The sequence below is a fragment of the Cornus florida genome, unplaced genomic scaffold (assembly GCF_030987335.1).
Source record: "Cornus florida cultivar Cherokee Brave unplaced genomic scaffold, ASM3098733v1 CherokeeBrave_3.0.0_Hap2_Chr05, whole genome shotgun sequence".
NCBI lineage: Eukaryota > Viridiplantae > Streptophyta > Magnoliopsida > Cornales > Cornaceae > Cornus > Cornus florida.
Genome location: NW_026775575.1, coordinates 33516610 through 33534429, shown reverse-complemented (window position 1 = coordinate 33534429; position 17820 = coordinate 33516610).

Sequence of the window (17820 nt, the reverse complement as noted above, 5' to 3'; positions counted from 1 at the left end):
TAATGCCAGTGAAAATGGAATAGAGTGCCATTTATCATTCTATTGTTTCATTGTAAATATGATTCATGGTAGGGCTGCAATTCAGACGGGTTAAAGACTTAATTCGGGCTCAACCCGTGTACAAAATCTTTTGCCCAAGCCTAGCTCGAGCCCGCCTAAAGCCCATAATTAACTTCTCCTACCCAAGCCCGCCCATGAGGCCACGCCTCTAAATTCAGAATGTAAAAAATAAGAAATTTGTGCAGCTACAAGGACTCGAACAGCATTCCTCCAAGAAAAATACCAAACACTACCAACTAAACTATTATATACTTGTGAAAAAACATAGTTTTAAAATAAATATACCCTTTCCGGACTCGGGCTTGGCTTCAGGCTTTATATAATATCAACCCAAGCCCAGCCTGAATTTAATTCGGGCTCAGAATATCTAGCACAAGCTCAGACCTAGAACAGAAAAACATTGTCCAAGCCCTGAAAATTTCGGGCTGGGCTCGGGTAAATTCGGGATGGCCAGCTCGAGTTGCAGCCCTAATTAACGTAGAAATATAATGATAATAACCATTCTATTTTTTAGTTGGATCAATTATAAAATTATAATAAAATGAATGTTAAATTAAATTATCCAAAATACCTTATTACTGACAAATAAAATAAATTAACAAAATAACATTCTTTTATAATTTGTTAAAAAAGAAATAATATAATGATAATAACCATTCTATTTTTTAGTTGGATCAATTATAAAATTAGAATGAAATGAATTTCAAATTAAATTATCCAAAATACCCTATTAGTGACAAATAAATTAAATTAACAAAATAACATTCTTTTATAATTTTTTTTTAAAAAAATTACGGCGGTGGTAGATGGCGGTGACGATGGTGATAGAGGTAGAAAACGGTAGTGGCGTAGGCGGTGGTGTTGGAAAGCAGCAGCGGCAGTGGAGGCAAAAGGCGATAATGGTGTTAGTGGAAGGCGATGGTAGAAGTGGCGATGGTAGAAGGCGTCCATGGTGTAAATGATTATGGTGGAAGGCAGTAGCGGTGGTGGTGGTGAAAGGTGGTGGAGGTGACAATGGTGGTGGTGGTGGAAGGCATTGGAGGTTGCGGCAGCGGTGGAAGACGGTAGCGGTGGTAGAGGTCGGTAGTGGTGGCGATGGAGGTGACGGTATTGGTGGAGGTGGCCGCGGCGGTGTGGTGGTGGTGGAAGGCGACGACAGTGGTGGCAGTGGGAGGGGTGGAAGGCGGTAGTGGTGTAGGTGGAAGGAGGTGGTGGAATGCGGTGGTGGTGACAGCAACAGTAGTGGTGACGTAATGTTAACAGTTATGGTGGCAATAACGGTGGTGGAAGGCAATGGAGGTGGCGGTGGTTAGTGGTAATGGTGGAAGCTGGTGGTGGTGGTGGAAGTCGGTGGTGGTGGCGATAATGTGGTGGTTGAAGGTGGCAACAATGGTGGTAATGTAAACTATAATTTATTCATGCAAACCATTAATCACAAATAAACATGAATCCCAAGATCTTAGAACTTCATTATTTTCACATGGTTCATAATGCATAAGACATAAATACCTCGATCTGTAATTGCAAATCTTGAAAACATCAAGGCAAGCATCGAGATCATTTCTGCGGAACGAACAACATACTAAGCTGCAATAGCCAAAGCGTGAAAATCGATTTATCTCTTTTGGCCTTTTGCACACATAAACATTATACGTGTTGTTTTCATTAACGTACATAATTGATGGGATATATGCACTTTTATAGAGGTAGAGAGAGGACCAGTTTTTCTTTTAGTAACCGTAATTCCACTTTCCATCAAAATAAGGAATAAATAGGAAAATACTTCCCTAATAATTAATTACCAAAAAGGTAATTAATAAGTTAACCAAATAATATAATATTAATCTGATATCTATTTACTTAACCACTAATTAATGAAATATATCACATGTACAAATCATGTAGGCCTCACAATTAATAAATAATCTTACATTCTCCCATTTGGCCCATACGATAACTTCCATAGTGGTTTAGTAAAATAGTCATTAATATGCACCATAAATCAGATTGGGTAATTAAATAACTCATCATAAATATCATGGTAAATAAACTACCAATGCGAGTTATGACAGTTATATATCACTAAATGACACAGTCCCTTCAATGTACCACAACACTAGTAACATATTCAACATAGTCTATAAATGAGAAGTATCAATAATGATCTAACAATAATGTCTTTTCAAAGACTATTCCTATTACCATTTATTAAAGCTATACGTACTTGTACATTAATTAATAGGAAATATCATAAACACATTTAATGAACGCAAAACATCAAATATATATAAGCATTGTTAAGCAATCTACAATTAAAAAATAATCATCATTGACTACCTTCAAAACCCATTCTTTCAACATGTTCCATACATGTCTTGGATAGTAGTCCATTCGTTAATGGATTTCAATCATAAGTTGTGTGCTTATATATTCAATAAACACTCGTTGTTTCTAAACATCTTCTTTGATGATAAAGTATTTCAACTTTAGAATACCTATCATTTTTCATACAGGAAGATCAATAATTACAGCATAAATTTTCAGCAATCTGAAAATGGTACCCATAACTTCAAGTCCTAAAATAAATTATGCAACCATAAATTGTAACCTTAAAGCATATTACAAATTAAAATTCATAATAGAATAATATTGTTCCTCCAGCCAAAAGGAACAAATAATCAATTGTGAATTAATTATTATCCACATATTTATAAAAATGTTAACTCATTCTTTAGGATTGCATTATGCTGAATTTATCCCCTTTTATGTATGGAACAATACTGGTTGAACAATATTCCATACAAAATCTTTGTAGAACCCACGTGATCTATCATGAAATATTTCTATTTCTATCACGTAGGATGCCTCATCCATGTCTTTCATTTCAAAGTTTTTAGAGATTACTTTTAATTTCATATAATAAACTAAGATTACTATTATCAAACAAAATATCATCAATATTTATAGAATTAGAAATATAAACTTACTCCCACTAACCTTCTGATATATACATCGATTAACAGTGTTTTCCTTAAAACCAAAAGAAATAATGGTATCATTTAACTTAATATACCATTGTCGGGAAGCTTGTTTAAGTCCATATATTGACATCTTAAGTTTACAGACTATGTATTATTTACCTTCTAAAGTGAAGCCTTCAGGTTGATCCATATAGACTAATTTTTTTTTTTTTTTTTTTAAAAAAAAAAAAAAAAATCCTGACTAGACTTCCTTTTATTAAACTCCCATTCAGAAAAGTTGTTTTCACATTCATTTGATGTAACTCTAAATCATAATAAGCTACTAATGCCATGATATTTTAAGAGAATCCTTCTTAAATACTGAAGAGAAGATTTCTTTCTAATCTCTTCATTCATGGCACTAATCCATTTAGTAAAATTATTATTATTAATGATTTATGAATATATAACCGGATCCTTATATATCTTAATATCAAAATTAGATTCTTATAGATATACCACATAGTCATATGGAATAGCATATCTCCTTTCTCTTTGAGATCATCTTAATGTTATTCCTTGTGGTTCTTCTACAATATATTCATTGGTGACAATTTCATAATGGAGTTGTTGATCATTCAATTGTTCTTCGTTGTTTTATGGTTCAATAACTGAAAGAACAATTATTTTCTTAGAAGTTATAGATAAAGAACTTTATACCCTAACTTCTTAAATGATCACATTATTATTTTTATCACTCTCACTGACTTCACTATTCTCAATGAATCTAACATTTCCGGTTTCAACAATTCTCATACTGTGTTTAGGATAGTAAAACTTGTACCCTTTAAATTATGGGTAACAAGAAATTACTTAATGATTGGTCTCGTCGACTGTCACAATTTATAATAATCAACCCTTTGCAATAGCACAAATCATTGTAAAATAGGGCTATTGGACGGGTAAGTCGAACAACTGGGATTGTTAGTTTATGGCAACTAAGGTCTTATAAAATCACTTTTGGTTTGATGAAAGAGGTATGAGGTTTTGTTTGATTTGTCACTTGGTAACTAGAATTGACAATTGCATAAAACAATAATTTGCAAGAAATTAAGAGGAAATGAACTTAGGTAGAGAGGACTAGGGAAGTGAATCGACTACCTACCCTATAAACATGCTAGAAAATGATTTACATAGGAGAACAACATACATAAGTGGCCATGATATGTAGTTACACATGGTTGCTACATTATCTTCAAGAAATTCATTAAATCAAAAAGCAAGAATAACCTATCAAAGTTTCACATGCTTGAACTACCTAAACTAGGGTGTAGCCTTAAACATGCTCACTAAGCTAGAGATTATCAAGCCCTTAATCAAATGATGAAAGCATATGAAGCTAGAAATTAAGCATATACCATCAAAGAAAGGACCTAAGCCATAGACTATCAAGGTTCTCCAACAACATGCCATTAAAACCATTCCACAATCTCATTTCCATTATCACTATGAAAATGCAAGGTATATAATTATGAGAAAATATGATCTAAGACAAGATAATAGATTCAACATAATCATTTATAAGAATTTAGGTTCATTACATCAAGTGTAAACTCTAGATTATGAAATAACCATATATACACATTATTTCCCCCAAAATAAATCAAAACTAGAACATGCTTACTAGATAGGGCTTCATCACCTCCCTAGATAGGGAGTTAGTTGCCCATGGATGCAAGGAAGGAAGGAGAAAAAGTGGTCTCACCCTCCATTTTCACACCTAGGAGCTCCAAGACACACAAACCCTTTAAACTCACAATATTTCTCTCTCTAAAACTTGCAAAATGTGAGATATCAATAATACATTGAATCAAGCCCTTAATAATCAACCATAGCCACCAACAACTTCATTTTCGTGGCCCAAAACTCCTAGACAAGTGCAGAGCAATCCCTCAATTAAGGGGAAAACATTAGGTGAGAAAAGGAAGCCCACGCTTTGATGTTTGCAGATTGGCGGGCGCCCGCGCGTTGACGATGCTACTGCCAGATTTGGCTGGCGCCTGAGGCTTCACGAGCCCGCTGCCCATTTTAGCGGGCGCCTGCAGCTTTCTTGCGAGCGCCTGCAGGTTATCCTTAGCTCTGCGCACCTTTGGTAAAAGGGCCATAACTCTCTGCTCCGAACTCCAAATGACAAACCGTTTGATGATTTGGAAAGCTAACGCAAAGATCTAAGTATGTCATGTTTTAATAGAAGTCCAATTATTAAGTATGGTAGGTCAAAAATAAAGAACAAAGTCAAACTTCACTGTTGCCAGACTGTAAATTTCAACATTGCACACCTAGGGTAAAAATGACATAACTCTTTAGATATAAATCTAATTGAGGCAAAATTTATGTCTATGAAAATCCAACGAACTAGTCTTGGACAAAATGAAGGTCCCTGGCAACGACATGCTCTGATTCTTCAATAACTCAACAAAGCTGCACTTTTAACTATCTTTGGGGAACCAATCTAAAAGTAAACAAAAACACACAAATGAAGCTAATATGTACAATATGATCAACTAATGGACTTAACTAATGCAAATAAGGGTCCTTGAATATGCAATATTCGACACTTATCACACCCCCAAACTTACATTTTGCTAGTCCCATAGTAAAACCAAAATGAAGACACTTAATAAAATGACAACAAATCTCCTCTTTCGTGGGAGTGACGGTTGCATTTAGCATATGCAACAAGCCTTTTAAAACCCCTAGGCATCCCTAGAGGATGAGTGAATTCTCGTGAAGGTTTAACAGAAATGTTACCCACAAACATCAAACATGGTGCATGAAGATGCACAAAGCTCATTTGATAATCTGGAACATAGAGAACATTGGAGATGGAATCATTATGAAGACTACCTTGTGTATATGAAGCCTTGCTATAACACAATGGCTAAACACATTTCAATTCTCATGCATCAACATCAAGTCTGTGATATCAGTCTTTGTCATCATACAGTCTCGGTTTTAACCGTTTCTTTGGGAAAGTACATATAAACACACAATAAACATAAATTAGTTTAACAATAGATAGAAGTATCAATTTACGTAATAACATACGTATATTGAGGGGTTCGAATATACAATATTCAGCGCTTGTAATGACCTGGTCATTGTCCTTCTTTTCTTTTTTTCGGTAATTTCTTTTTTTTGTCTTTTTCCCTATTTCGTCATTTTCTCAATTTTTTTTTTGTTTTTACTTGCATAACCTCACTTTTTGTGCTCGGATTTGATTTCGGCCTTGTATACATCCATGATATTTAAATTCCATGATACCTACATTTTTACTTTTGTAGAAAAACATGTTAAATGTTTACTTTTCTTGTAAATGATATAGATGCATGATTTTTGGTAATTTTCTTAAACTTGAGGGGTTTTTGTGTAATTATGAAAAATAATTATTTTTCATCTTAGGGACCTTTTTACAATTAAATTTGTAAGATATTTTGAAAAATGACTTTTTGCAATTTTTGGAAAACATGACAAGTGTCACATTCTCATGGTGCCACTTGTTGGCATTGGGGTGGAGTAACTTAGAAGCATGATCTCTTGACACATGAAGGGTGGAGATTCACCAATTTGTTGGCCTAGGATAGGAACACTTGTTAGTATGGATGGTTGACAAGTGTAGGTGTGAGATTAAGCCTATGAAGGAGCGATTGATTTGTGACAAGTGTAGGCACCAAAATAAGTCTTGCATTGTATGTGTGTGAGAGGTAATGTAAGAACACATAGTGAGTAGAGGATTTCTAGACCTTCCACTCACCATTTTACACTTTATCCTTTTCATTTCATTGTTCTTCATAACCCTAAACCTAGCCACCATTGGAGAAAAGCTTGGTTGATAGTTTTCTTCTTCATTTTGGCCTCCTTCCACTCACCTTAGACTAAAAACCTTGGGAGACAAAAGTTTCCTCTTGCTCTCCTCTTCAAAACCCTTGTTTTGTTCTCCTATTTTAAGCTTGGTTGCTTGGATTATAGAGATTCAATTCTCTATTGAGGTAGGGGTGGTTGTATGTTTATCCTCTTTGGGTTTTATATATATTGGAGCTTTATATATATTGATTACATGCCTTTTAAATTCTTATACTTGCATGTAAATAGAGATTTTATATACTTGACTTAGGATTTGTAGATTAAAGCATGTATATGACTATTAAATTGCATAGTTAGGTTATTATTTAATGATTTGCCTAATACTTGTGATTTCATTGAGGGTTTGTTATGAATATCTTGTATGGTCTCGTGGTCACATATCCTAGTTTTCCATTATTTGATTTCGCATTTTTTTTTTCTCTTTAAGTTGTAAATCATGGGTTTCTTGTAGCTTGTGATTTGGTGATTTTAATTTCAATGCGGTTAGTGTGCTTGTTCATGTATACTTGAATTCAATGTGATTATCATTTCAAATATTTGTATAGCTTGAGTTGATCCCTTAGAGTGCCTTGAAAACATAGACGTTAGGTGGAATGCACCCTTGTGATGATCTATGTTTGGTTCGCATTATACTTGAAACTATTGGGTATGCGTATGCACCACATCCTACGAGTAACTTAATTACTCACCCTAGTTGTTTGGGTTATTTTGTAGGTAAAGAAACTTTGTTTTGGGATGCATCACATCCCTTAGTTGCTTTGATGCCTTGGAGTATTTTTATTATATTGGAATATACACTTGTTAGCATACCATACTTCATTTTGGTTTATTTTGACAAAACATGTATTTGTTATTCAAGCCATGTAATGTGCACTTAAGTGCACCTTTCGTTACTCTTAGAATGTGTTTGTAATGAGGCCAAGGGCCAAAGACCTTTATGTGAAATGTATGCTAATTTTAACTTCATTGTTGCCTATGGAAGATATATGATTTAATGCATTGAAGGGTCATATTTTGTATAAGATATCCCATGAGGCCATAGGTCATTGTAGCACATCTATTTTATCATATTACATACACTTGCATGCTCACTTTGGCAAATAATGCCCTTCTTGATGAAATAAAAACTTAAGGTTGCATTTTAATGAGTTTTTATCCTATTCTGTTCCAGGGGCATTTCGGGTATTTCAAAATAAATTTTTTTTTCATTTTCGCTCGCGCTGCAGAGTAGAAAACTTGATTTGGGGGGGGGGGGGGTGTCTCTGTTTTGTGTTTTTCCAGAAAATGTCATCTTGGCCCTCAAAATTCCAATTTTTGCCAAAAAACCCCTGTTGCCAGTTTTCTTTGCTGAACCTTCTGTTTTTTCTTCCTAACCGGTTAGAAGGGGTCTCGTAACCGGTTAGATGAGCATGGGCAGTGCAGTGGTCTTCATTTTTGGCCTCCTAACCGGTTAGGAAGGCTTGGTAACCGGTTAGATGACCTATGGTTGACTACTTTGACCTTTTTACCCTTGTTTCTTCCGTTACCCGTATCTTCCTCATCCAGACTCCGAATCAAGTGATTCTTGAGTCTAAATTCATTAATTTTTCATTGTCTTTTTAATGGTGTGCTCGGTAGTACCCACTTTTACCTTGGAAATGAACATTTTGCCCCCAGGTTCCTTTTTGCCCGTTTTTGAAGCGTTACTTCTACAATTGTTTTCCTTTGGGTTCCGTGACCTTATTGAGGGTCACATTAGTGTCTCAGAAACGCATTGTATCTCTAAAGACCATTGTTTTGTCTTTTTCTTCCGCATTTTGGATCCGTTATTGGGTCATCTTTTGGTCATCACTGACGCACCGGGTTGAATGAAAACTCGGGTCATTACAAGTGGTATCAGAGCTCCTACGTTCGAAAACCTTAGGACGACGGGTTTTGGGTGCATATCATGTTTTTGCTGACTTGCTTTGATATGTTTACATGTTTGTTGATAACATGCTTTGATTTAATAACATGTTTACGTGCTTATATGGTAGTATGTTTAGGAGTTTTCCTTAACTGTTTAAGTATGTTGTATATGTTTGTATGCCTTAGCATTTTGTATATATTTGTTGGGTGTTAGCATGTTGTATATGCTCGTATATTTTAACATAATTGTATGTTGCATACATTTCTTGCATCTACTATGCGATACTTGTTTCATGCATTCACGGTATGAGTTGCATTAGGTCTTAATGACTAGCATTGTTGTTGACCTTGTCCCTTATGTGTGTAGCACCATGGTCTTGACTCGTGGAGAGTCTTCTCGTCATGTCGGAGTGGATGAGCAAGCTAAAGAGCAGGTTTTAGACACCGGGCTCGCACGGGGTCCAGGGAGGTCTAGGGCTCGACCTCGTGGCGTAGATCCTAATCCATTACGAGCGCCAACTTATGAGGAGCAGATTGCACAGGGAGTGGATCTGGGGATGTTAGAGTCTATTCAGGCGATGTTTCGCCAGCACATTGCAGGGATGCAGATTTCGGTACTAGCACCATGTGATACCCCCGGATTTCTGAATGCGGGTTGGCTAGGCCCACGCCCGAATACCCAAGAATATCAAAACAAATTGATAATAAACGAACACAGAGTACAAAAGAATAAAGAAGAATAAATAAAATGCTGACAAGAAACTAAAATGATAATCTAATAATAAACCTCAGAATATATTTCCATTAATTAATAAACTCTTCTGATACAACTGATCCTCCAAAATACAACTCGGGAATCCATACTGTGTGGACCCCTAAAAAATCCAAACTAAACAAATGACAGCAATAACTGTCTAAATCAGGAAACTGAATCATAAAGGAACTCCTATATAGCATCGGAAAAATGAAGTAGATTGATCCCCGCTCAGCACGAACAACCTCTACTCCTGACAAACACCTGAAAAATAATGGTGGGTCAGGCCCACAAATAAGTTCTACTCTACTACAGTCCAAGCAGAGAGCCGATACACGTATACATCCTAGTCAATCCAACAGTAACTAGTAGTCCGTATATATATATATACACACACTAAAGGAATCTCACTAGACTATAGGGTTGTCTCAACCTGAATAGTAGGCAACATGCAAAACGCACATATAGTGGGCATGAGTACCTAGACCTACCAGGGTACACAACTACACTATATCTAGTTACACATCCCTGGCGATATACGCGCCCTAACCATTGATCATGAGACTCAAGTTCATATCATAGCACCATACTTATATATATAAAATCTAGTAACCATCCTATCCAGTATAAATTAATCCTCCATAAGTCATTCAACTTGTTCAGCTGACCTGACTTGAATATAAGTAGGACTTAACATTTTAGTTAATCTATTCCCTTATATAATAAATTAAGCCTCCATAAGTCATTCAACTTGTTCAGCTGACCTGACTTGAATATAAGTAGGACTTAATATTTTAGTTAATCCATTCCCTTATATAAAATAGGTAGGACTTAACTGATAAGTTAATCTGTCCCTAGAATGCCACCGTCCCATACCGGTGCATTAAACCACACAATCTAACAATTGATGTAACGATTAAGGAAATACATCAAACAATCCAGAAAAAAACTATGATAATATGATATCAAGTTATCACAAAATATGAATGACTTATTATTTATTTAAGCTTCCTATATCATATGTCATACACAAACTGAATCTTATACATGATGATATTTTATTATACCATCAAATAAGCATTCTCCATATCCAATTCATCCTACACATTTAATCTTAATTGCTAAAATATTTTAAAAGATTAAATCCATTCGTTTGTTTAAAACATTCAAATAGCAAACATCATTATGATTAAGTCTATTTAAATTTATTTAAACCCAAACCTAGTTCCTATTTAATGTTCAGGAATCCTAGGTATGTTTTTACGTTCCATCATTCCACAGATATGAAAAATACATAATGTAAACATATAAAATTTCACACTGGAAATCAAATCAAAATCATGCATTTATTAATTCATAACACAAGAACAGATATGAACCAGTTTCATAAAATATATGTTCTAATCCAATTAAACATGCATAATTATTTAATTTTATATGTTTAATAAATCCTGAAATTTCCTAGGCGTGCATAGAAACACGAATCAAAGGGAAAAAGATAGAAGAAGAACTAGCCTTAAACTTTCAGATCGAAAGTTAAACTTCTTCTTCCTTGATCTTCTCTCTACAGGGTTTTTTTCCTCCATCCTTCATTTTCCTCCTTCCCTTTCTAACTCTCTCTCTCTCTAGAATATATCACGTGAATATTTCTAACCCCCTTTTATAACCTATAGCTATATATTTATAGGTTAAATAAAATAACCCTAACCCTTTTCCCAATCCAAGTCAACTTAAAAAAATAAATATTAAAATATTAAAAAGGTAAGTAAAATATGTTACGTATATAATTTATGTATATCTTTATTAAATAAATAAATTATGCACGTCCCATTATTTATTAATGAATTATCCAATAACACTTAAGTTACCATAATATTATAAAGTAACTTAAAACATAACACGTATCAAATCTATGTATATTTTTATTATTTAAATATAAAACATATACATCAGATTAAATATTACTACCCAAGTTATCATAAAAGTAATTAATAAATTATTTTCTCTTTTATATATATTAAAAAGGTAAGTAAAATATGTTACGTATATAATTTATGTATATGTTTATTAAATAAATAAATTATACACATTCTATTATTTATTAATGGATTATCCAATAATACTTAAGTTACCATAATATTATAAAGTAACTCAAAACATAACACGTATCAAATCTATATATATTTTTATTATTTAAATATAAAACATATACATCAGATTAAATATTACTACCCAAGTTACCATAAAAGTAATTAATAAATTACTTTCCTTTTTATATATATTAAAAAGGTAAGTAAAATATGTTATGTATATAATTTATATATATCTTTGTTAAATAAATAAATTATACACATTCCATTATTTATTAATGGATTATCCAATAATACTTAAGTTACTATAATATTATAAAGTAACTTAAAACATAACATGTATCAAATCTACGTATATTTTTATTATTTAAATATAAAACATATACATCAGATTAAATATTACTACCCAAGTTACCATAAAAGTAATTAATAAATTACTTTCTCTTTTATATATGTATATAATATATATTTATATATATACATGCACAACCATCCATGGGTAATAATCCATACACATCCAACCTCCTATCTAAGTAGTCCATGGGACCCAATTGGTTGGCCCATTACTACTAACCATAACCTTAAAAGAAAAATAAAATAAAATAATAAAAGAAAAGAAAAGAAAACATTTAATTTTCAATTAATCAAAACACCATTTAAGCACATATTCTAATTAAACAATTAACACATAAATAAATACAAATAGTACATAGACACATAATCAAATAATCAAATATTACCTAATTCAATTAGACACATAAGCAATTAGTCCAATAATCAATTAAATAATTAAAAATACAATTAAAACAAATAAATAAATACCGAGACTATCCTTTTAAAATTAGGGGTATTACACACTAGCACTAGCACCGACACCAGTTGTTAATGAGGCATTGGACTACTTCATGAAGTTACAACGGGTTAAGATCGACCAGTTTACAGGGAGTATGGATCCTCTTGCTTCAGAGGCTTGGTTTGATCTCATGGTACGCAAGCTCGATAACATGGGAGTACCTATAGACCGATTGAGGATCTCCTTGACAGCTTCTATGTTTATGGGAGATGCCGATATCTGGTGGAGGTCCATAGCCAATATCCACGATGTGGAGGTGATGACGTGGGAGGAGTTCAGAACATTATTCTTCGACCGTTTCTTTCCGAGGGCTATGAGGCAGGACATGAGAGTGTAGTTCACGGGTCTCTATCAGGGCAGGATAAGTGTTATTGAGTATGAGACACGCTTCACTTCTCTTTCCCTCTATGCACCGGAGATGGTAGCTACCGAGGAGCTCAAGGTGAGGAAGTTTCAGTATGGGTTACATCTTGATTTTAGGCCACGTATTTCAATATTAGAATTGAGGACTTACGGGGAGGTAGTACAGAAAGCTATGTTGGTTGAGGTAAAGGACCGAGATCAGCTCAGGATCAAGGGTTTATATAAGCAGTCTCGTGGAGAGGCTTCATCAGTATCTGTTGGGGGTCAGTGGAAGAAGGCGAAGGCCGGGGACAGTTCACGTACTTAGGGATAGTCACAGCAGGCTCGGTCTGTACCTACAGTTCCAGTATCTTCGGGGTCAGCCCGAGGAGTGATTTGTCACCACTGTTAGCAGCCGGGGCATATCAAGCCTCGCTGCCCATAACTTCAGCCACAGGCCAGTCAGTCACAGGCTAGTAAGCCTACAACTTCGATAAAGAGGGTTCACGGAGCTTGTCATTATTACAAGCAACCAGGTCACTTCAGGAGAGAGTGTCCGAAATTGCAAGGCAGGACACAGAATGACATAGGTTCACAGGCCACACCGGCACAGTCAGCAGTTGTACAGTCAGGTTTTAGGGTGCCTCAGGCATCGCAGTCAGCAGTGCCACCAATTGGTTCTTATCCGGTCAGAGGCTTTACGCCTATTGCTTCCGGACATCAGTCGGGCCACCAGTGCAGTTCACAGTAGTTTGGGGCTCAGGGACGAGCTTACGCACTGCCACAGGCTGATACCTCTGTTGGAACTTCTACAGTTTAAGGTATCTTTCCAGTTTTCAGTTCTTGGGCTAGAGTTCTTGTTCACACAGGTGCATCATATTCATTCATATCTGCTTCATTTGTACGTTCATTAGGTCTGGAGGTCACGCAGCGGGATGGTTTCCTTTGTGTTGACACACCAGTTAGGGTCCAGTGTTTTTAGACCGTGTTTGTCAGGGTTGTACTATCGAGATAGCTGGGCAGACTTTAGAGTTTGATTTTGTTGTTTTGGACATGACGGGCTTTGACGTCATTCTCGGGATGGATTGGTTATCCTTCTTTCGTGCTACGATCGATTGTTTCCGTGGGAGGGTGACTGTTTGCACTCCCAAAAGAGATTGTTTTCACTTCGTGGGAGATCGGAGTGATTCCCACTCGACGATGATTTTTAGTATCGGTGATTGGAGTTGCCACAGGTCCTACTTGGCTAGCCTGTTAGCTGATGAGGATAGTAGTTCGGGCCACGGTTACCCAGCAGTTGTTGTGGAGTTCTTGGATGTTTTTCCAGAGGAGTTGACAGAACTTCCTCTTCTTCGGGAAGTTGTCTTTGCCATTGATGTCATTCCCGGTATTGCACCTATCTCTATGGCACCGGTAGAACTTGATGAGCTGAAAGCTCAATTGGATGATTTAAAAGCTAAGGGCTTTATTCATCCTAGTGCTTCACCCTGGGGAGCACCGGTTCTTTTTGCGAAGAAGAAGGATGGGTCTTTAAGACTTTTCATCGATTATCGCAAGCTGAACCACGCTACGATCAAGAACAGGTATCCCTTGCCTAGGATTGATGACTTTTTGATCAGTTGAAGGGAGCCACTTGTTTTTCGAAGATTGATTTAAGATTGGGTTACTATTAGTTGAGGGTTAAGGATGAGGATATATCTAAGACCGCTTTCTATACATGGTATGGCCATTATGAGTTTCTAGTGATGCTATTTGGTTTGACCAATACTCCAGCAGATTTTATGGACTTAATGAACCGCGTATTCAGTGACCATCTTGATCAGTTCGTTATGGTTTTTGTTGATGACATTCTCATATACTCAGCTTCGGTGAAGGAACATAAGCATCATTTGAGAACAGTATTGCAGATCCTTAGGGATAATCAGTTGTATGCCAAGTTCGAGAAATGTGAATTTTGGCTATCAGAAGTGAAGTTCCTTGGACATGTTGTATCAGGGGGTGGAGTTACAATAGATCCGTCAAAGATTGAATCAGTGATGGATTGGGAACGTCGGAAGACAGTGTTTGAGATTCGAAGTTTTCTTAGCCTAGCCGGCCATTACCGGAGATTTGTTCGAGATTTCTCTCGTTTAGCGGCACCTATGACTCGACTTACCTACAAGGGGGTCAAGTTTGTATGGAACAAGGCCTGTGAGTTTGCTTTTCAGGAGTTGAAGGTCAGGTTGACATCAACTCCAGTGTTGATCATTCCTGAACGTGGTTTGGGTTATGTGATCTTTTGTGATGCTTCGTGGGAAGGTTTAGGCTGTGTCTTGATGCAGACGGAGCGGGTAGTTGCTTATGGGTCTCGACAATTGAAGACTCACGAGTTGAACTATCTGACACATGATTTGGAGTTGACAGCAGTTATCTTTGCCCTGAAAGGGTAGAGACACTATTTGTATGGGGAGAAGTTTAAGGTTTTCTCCGCTCACAAGAGTCTCAAGTATCTCTTCTCTCAGAAGGATTTGAACTTGAGACAGCGCAGGTGGGTTGAGTTCATAGAAGACTATGACTTTAAGTTACAGTGTCATTCGGGTAAGGCTAATGTGGTGGCCGACGCATTGAGTAGGAAGTCATGGGGGACTCTTGCTAGCATTTCCATTCACAGATGGAAGATGCTAGAAGAACTTGCAGATCTTGGTTTACAGTCTTATGAGAATGTTTCACCGGCTATTTTGTTTAGCCTTGTGGCTCAACCGGTTCTTGTTAGTAGAGTTATTGAGGCACAGTTGGAGGATGGGGAGATGAAGGCCATCTATGTTCGGATTTCAGGTGGTGAGAATGTAAAGGGTTGGACCTTACATTCAGACGGTGGTCTCAGGTACAAGGGGATGATGTTTGTTCCCCTGTCTTGTTGTGAGGATGTTCTTTGGGATTTTCACCACTCTCGGCTAGCAGTTTATCCTGGTGGTATGAAGATGTATTACAACCTGCGGCGACAGTTTTGGTGGTAGGGCATGAAACGGGATGTTTTACAATTTGTGGCTCAATGCCTTACTTGTCAGTAAGTGAAGGCAGAGTATTAGCGACCGGCAGGATTGTTGCAACCATTACCAGTAGCTGAGTGGAAATGGGAGCATATCACTATGGATTTCGTAATGGGACTTCCAAGGTCTTATGTAGGGAATGATGTCGTTTGGGTCATAGTTGACAGGTTAACTAAGACGGCTCACTTCTTGCCTATGGCAGTGACAGATAGTGCAGAGAGACTTAGTGGACTGTATGTGAGGCAGATCATCAGGCTTCACAGGGTTCCGGTATCCATTGTTTCGGATAGGGATCCGCGGTTCACGTCTCACTTTTGGCAGAGTTTTCAGGAGGCTCTTGATACGGGGCTTCAATTTAGCACAGCATTTCATCCTCAGACTGATGGTTAATCAGAGCGCACCATTCAGATATTGGAGGATATGTTACGGGCTTGTATTTTTGATTTCGGTGGTAGTTGGGAGGACTACTTACCTTTGATTGAGTTTGCCTACAATAATAGTTACCAGACCATTATTGGTATGGCACCTTTTGAGGCGTTGTATGGCAGACCTTGCAGATCTTCAGTTTGTTAGACCGAGGTTAGTGATACCGTTGCCTTGGGTCCCAACATCGTCATTGATACTACAGAAAAAATCAAGCTGATTCGGCAGCGGTTGGCTACCATACAAAGTAGACAGAAGAGTTATATTGACAGGAGGATGCGATCCTTATCTTTTAAGGTAGGAAATCATGTCTTTCTTAAGATTTCTCCGCGTAAGGGACTTCTGAGATTTTGACAAATTGGCAAGTTGTCTCCTAGGTTCATTGGACCATTTGAGATTTTAGAGCGCGTCGGTGAAGTTGCTTATCGTTTAGCATTACTGCCAGACCTGGATGGGTTCATAACGTCTTTTATGTCTCTATGTTGAGGAAATATGAGCCAGGTCCATCATATGTTTTACGGTGGACGGATGTTGTTGTTGATGAGGATGTGACCTACGAGGAGGGTCTGGTCCAGATTCTTGATTCACGGGAGCAGGTCTTATGGACCAAGACCATCCCATTGGTTAAGGTCTTATGGAGATACCACGGCGTTCAGGAGGCTACCTGGGAGCTCAAGCAGGAGGTTCGCTCTCGGTATCCCCATTTGTTCTCTCTTTCAGGTACGATTCGATTTTGGGGATGAAATCCTTTAAGGAGAGTAGGTTGTAATGACACAGTCATTGTCCTTTTTTTTTTTTTTTTTTGGTAATTTCTTTTTTTCATCTTTTTTCCTATTTCGTCTTTTTCTCATTTTATTTTTTTTGTTTTTACTTGCATAACCTCACTTTTTGTGCTCGGATTTGATTCTGGCCTTGCATACATCCATGATATTTAAATTCCATGATACCTACATTTTTACTTTTGTAGAAAAGTATGTTAAATGTTTACTTTTCTTGTAAAGGGTATAGATGCATGATTTTTGGTAATTTTCTTAAACTTGAGGGGTTTTCGTGTAATTATGAAAAATAATTATTTTTCGTCTTAGGGACCTTTTTGCAATTAAATTTATAAGATATTTTAAAAAAGGACCATTTTGTAATTTTTGAAAAATGTGACAAGTGTCACATTCTCATGGTGCCATTTGTTTGCATTGGGGTGGAGTGACTTGGAAGCATGATCTCTTGACACATGGAGGGTGGAGATTCACCCATTTGTTGGCCTAGGATAGGAATACTTGTTGGTATGGATGGTTGACAAGTGTAGGTGTGAGATTAAGCCTAGGAAGGAGCAATTGATTTGTGACAAGTGTAGGCACCAAAATAAATCTTGCATTGTGTGTGTGTGAGAGGTAATGTAAGAACACATAATGAGTGGAGGATTTCTAGACCTTCCACTCACCATTTTACACTTTATCTTTTTTATTTCATTGTTCTTCATAACCCTAAACCTAGCCACCAT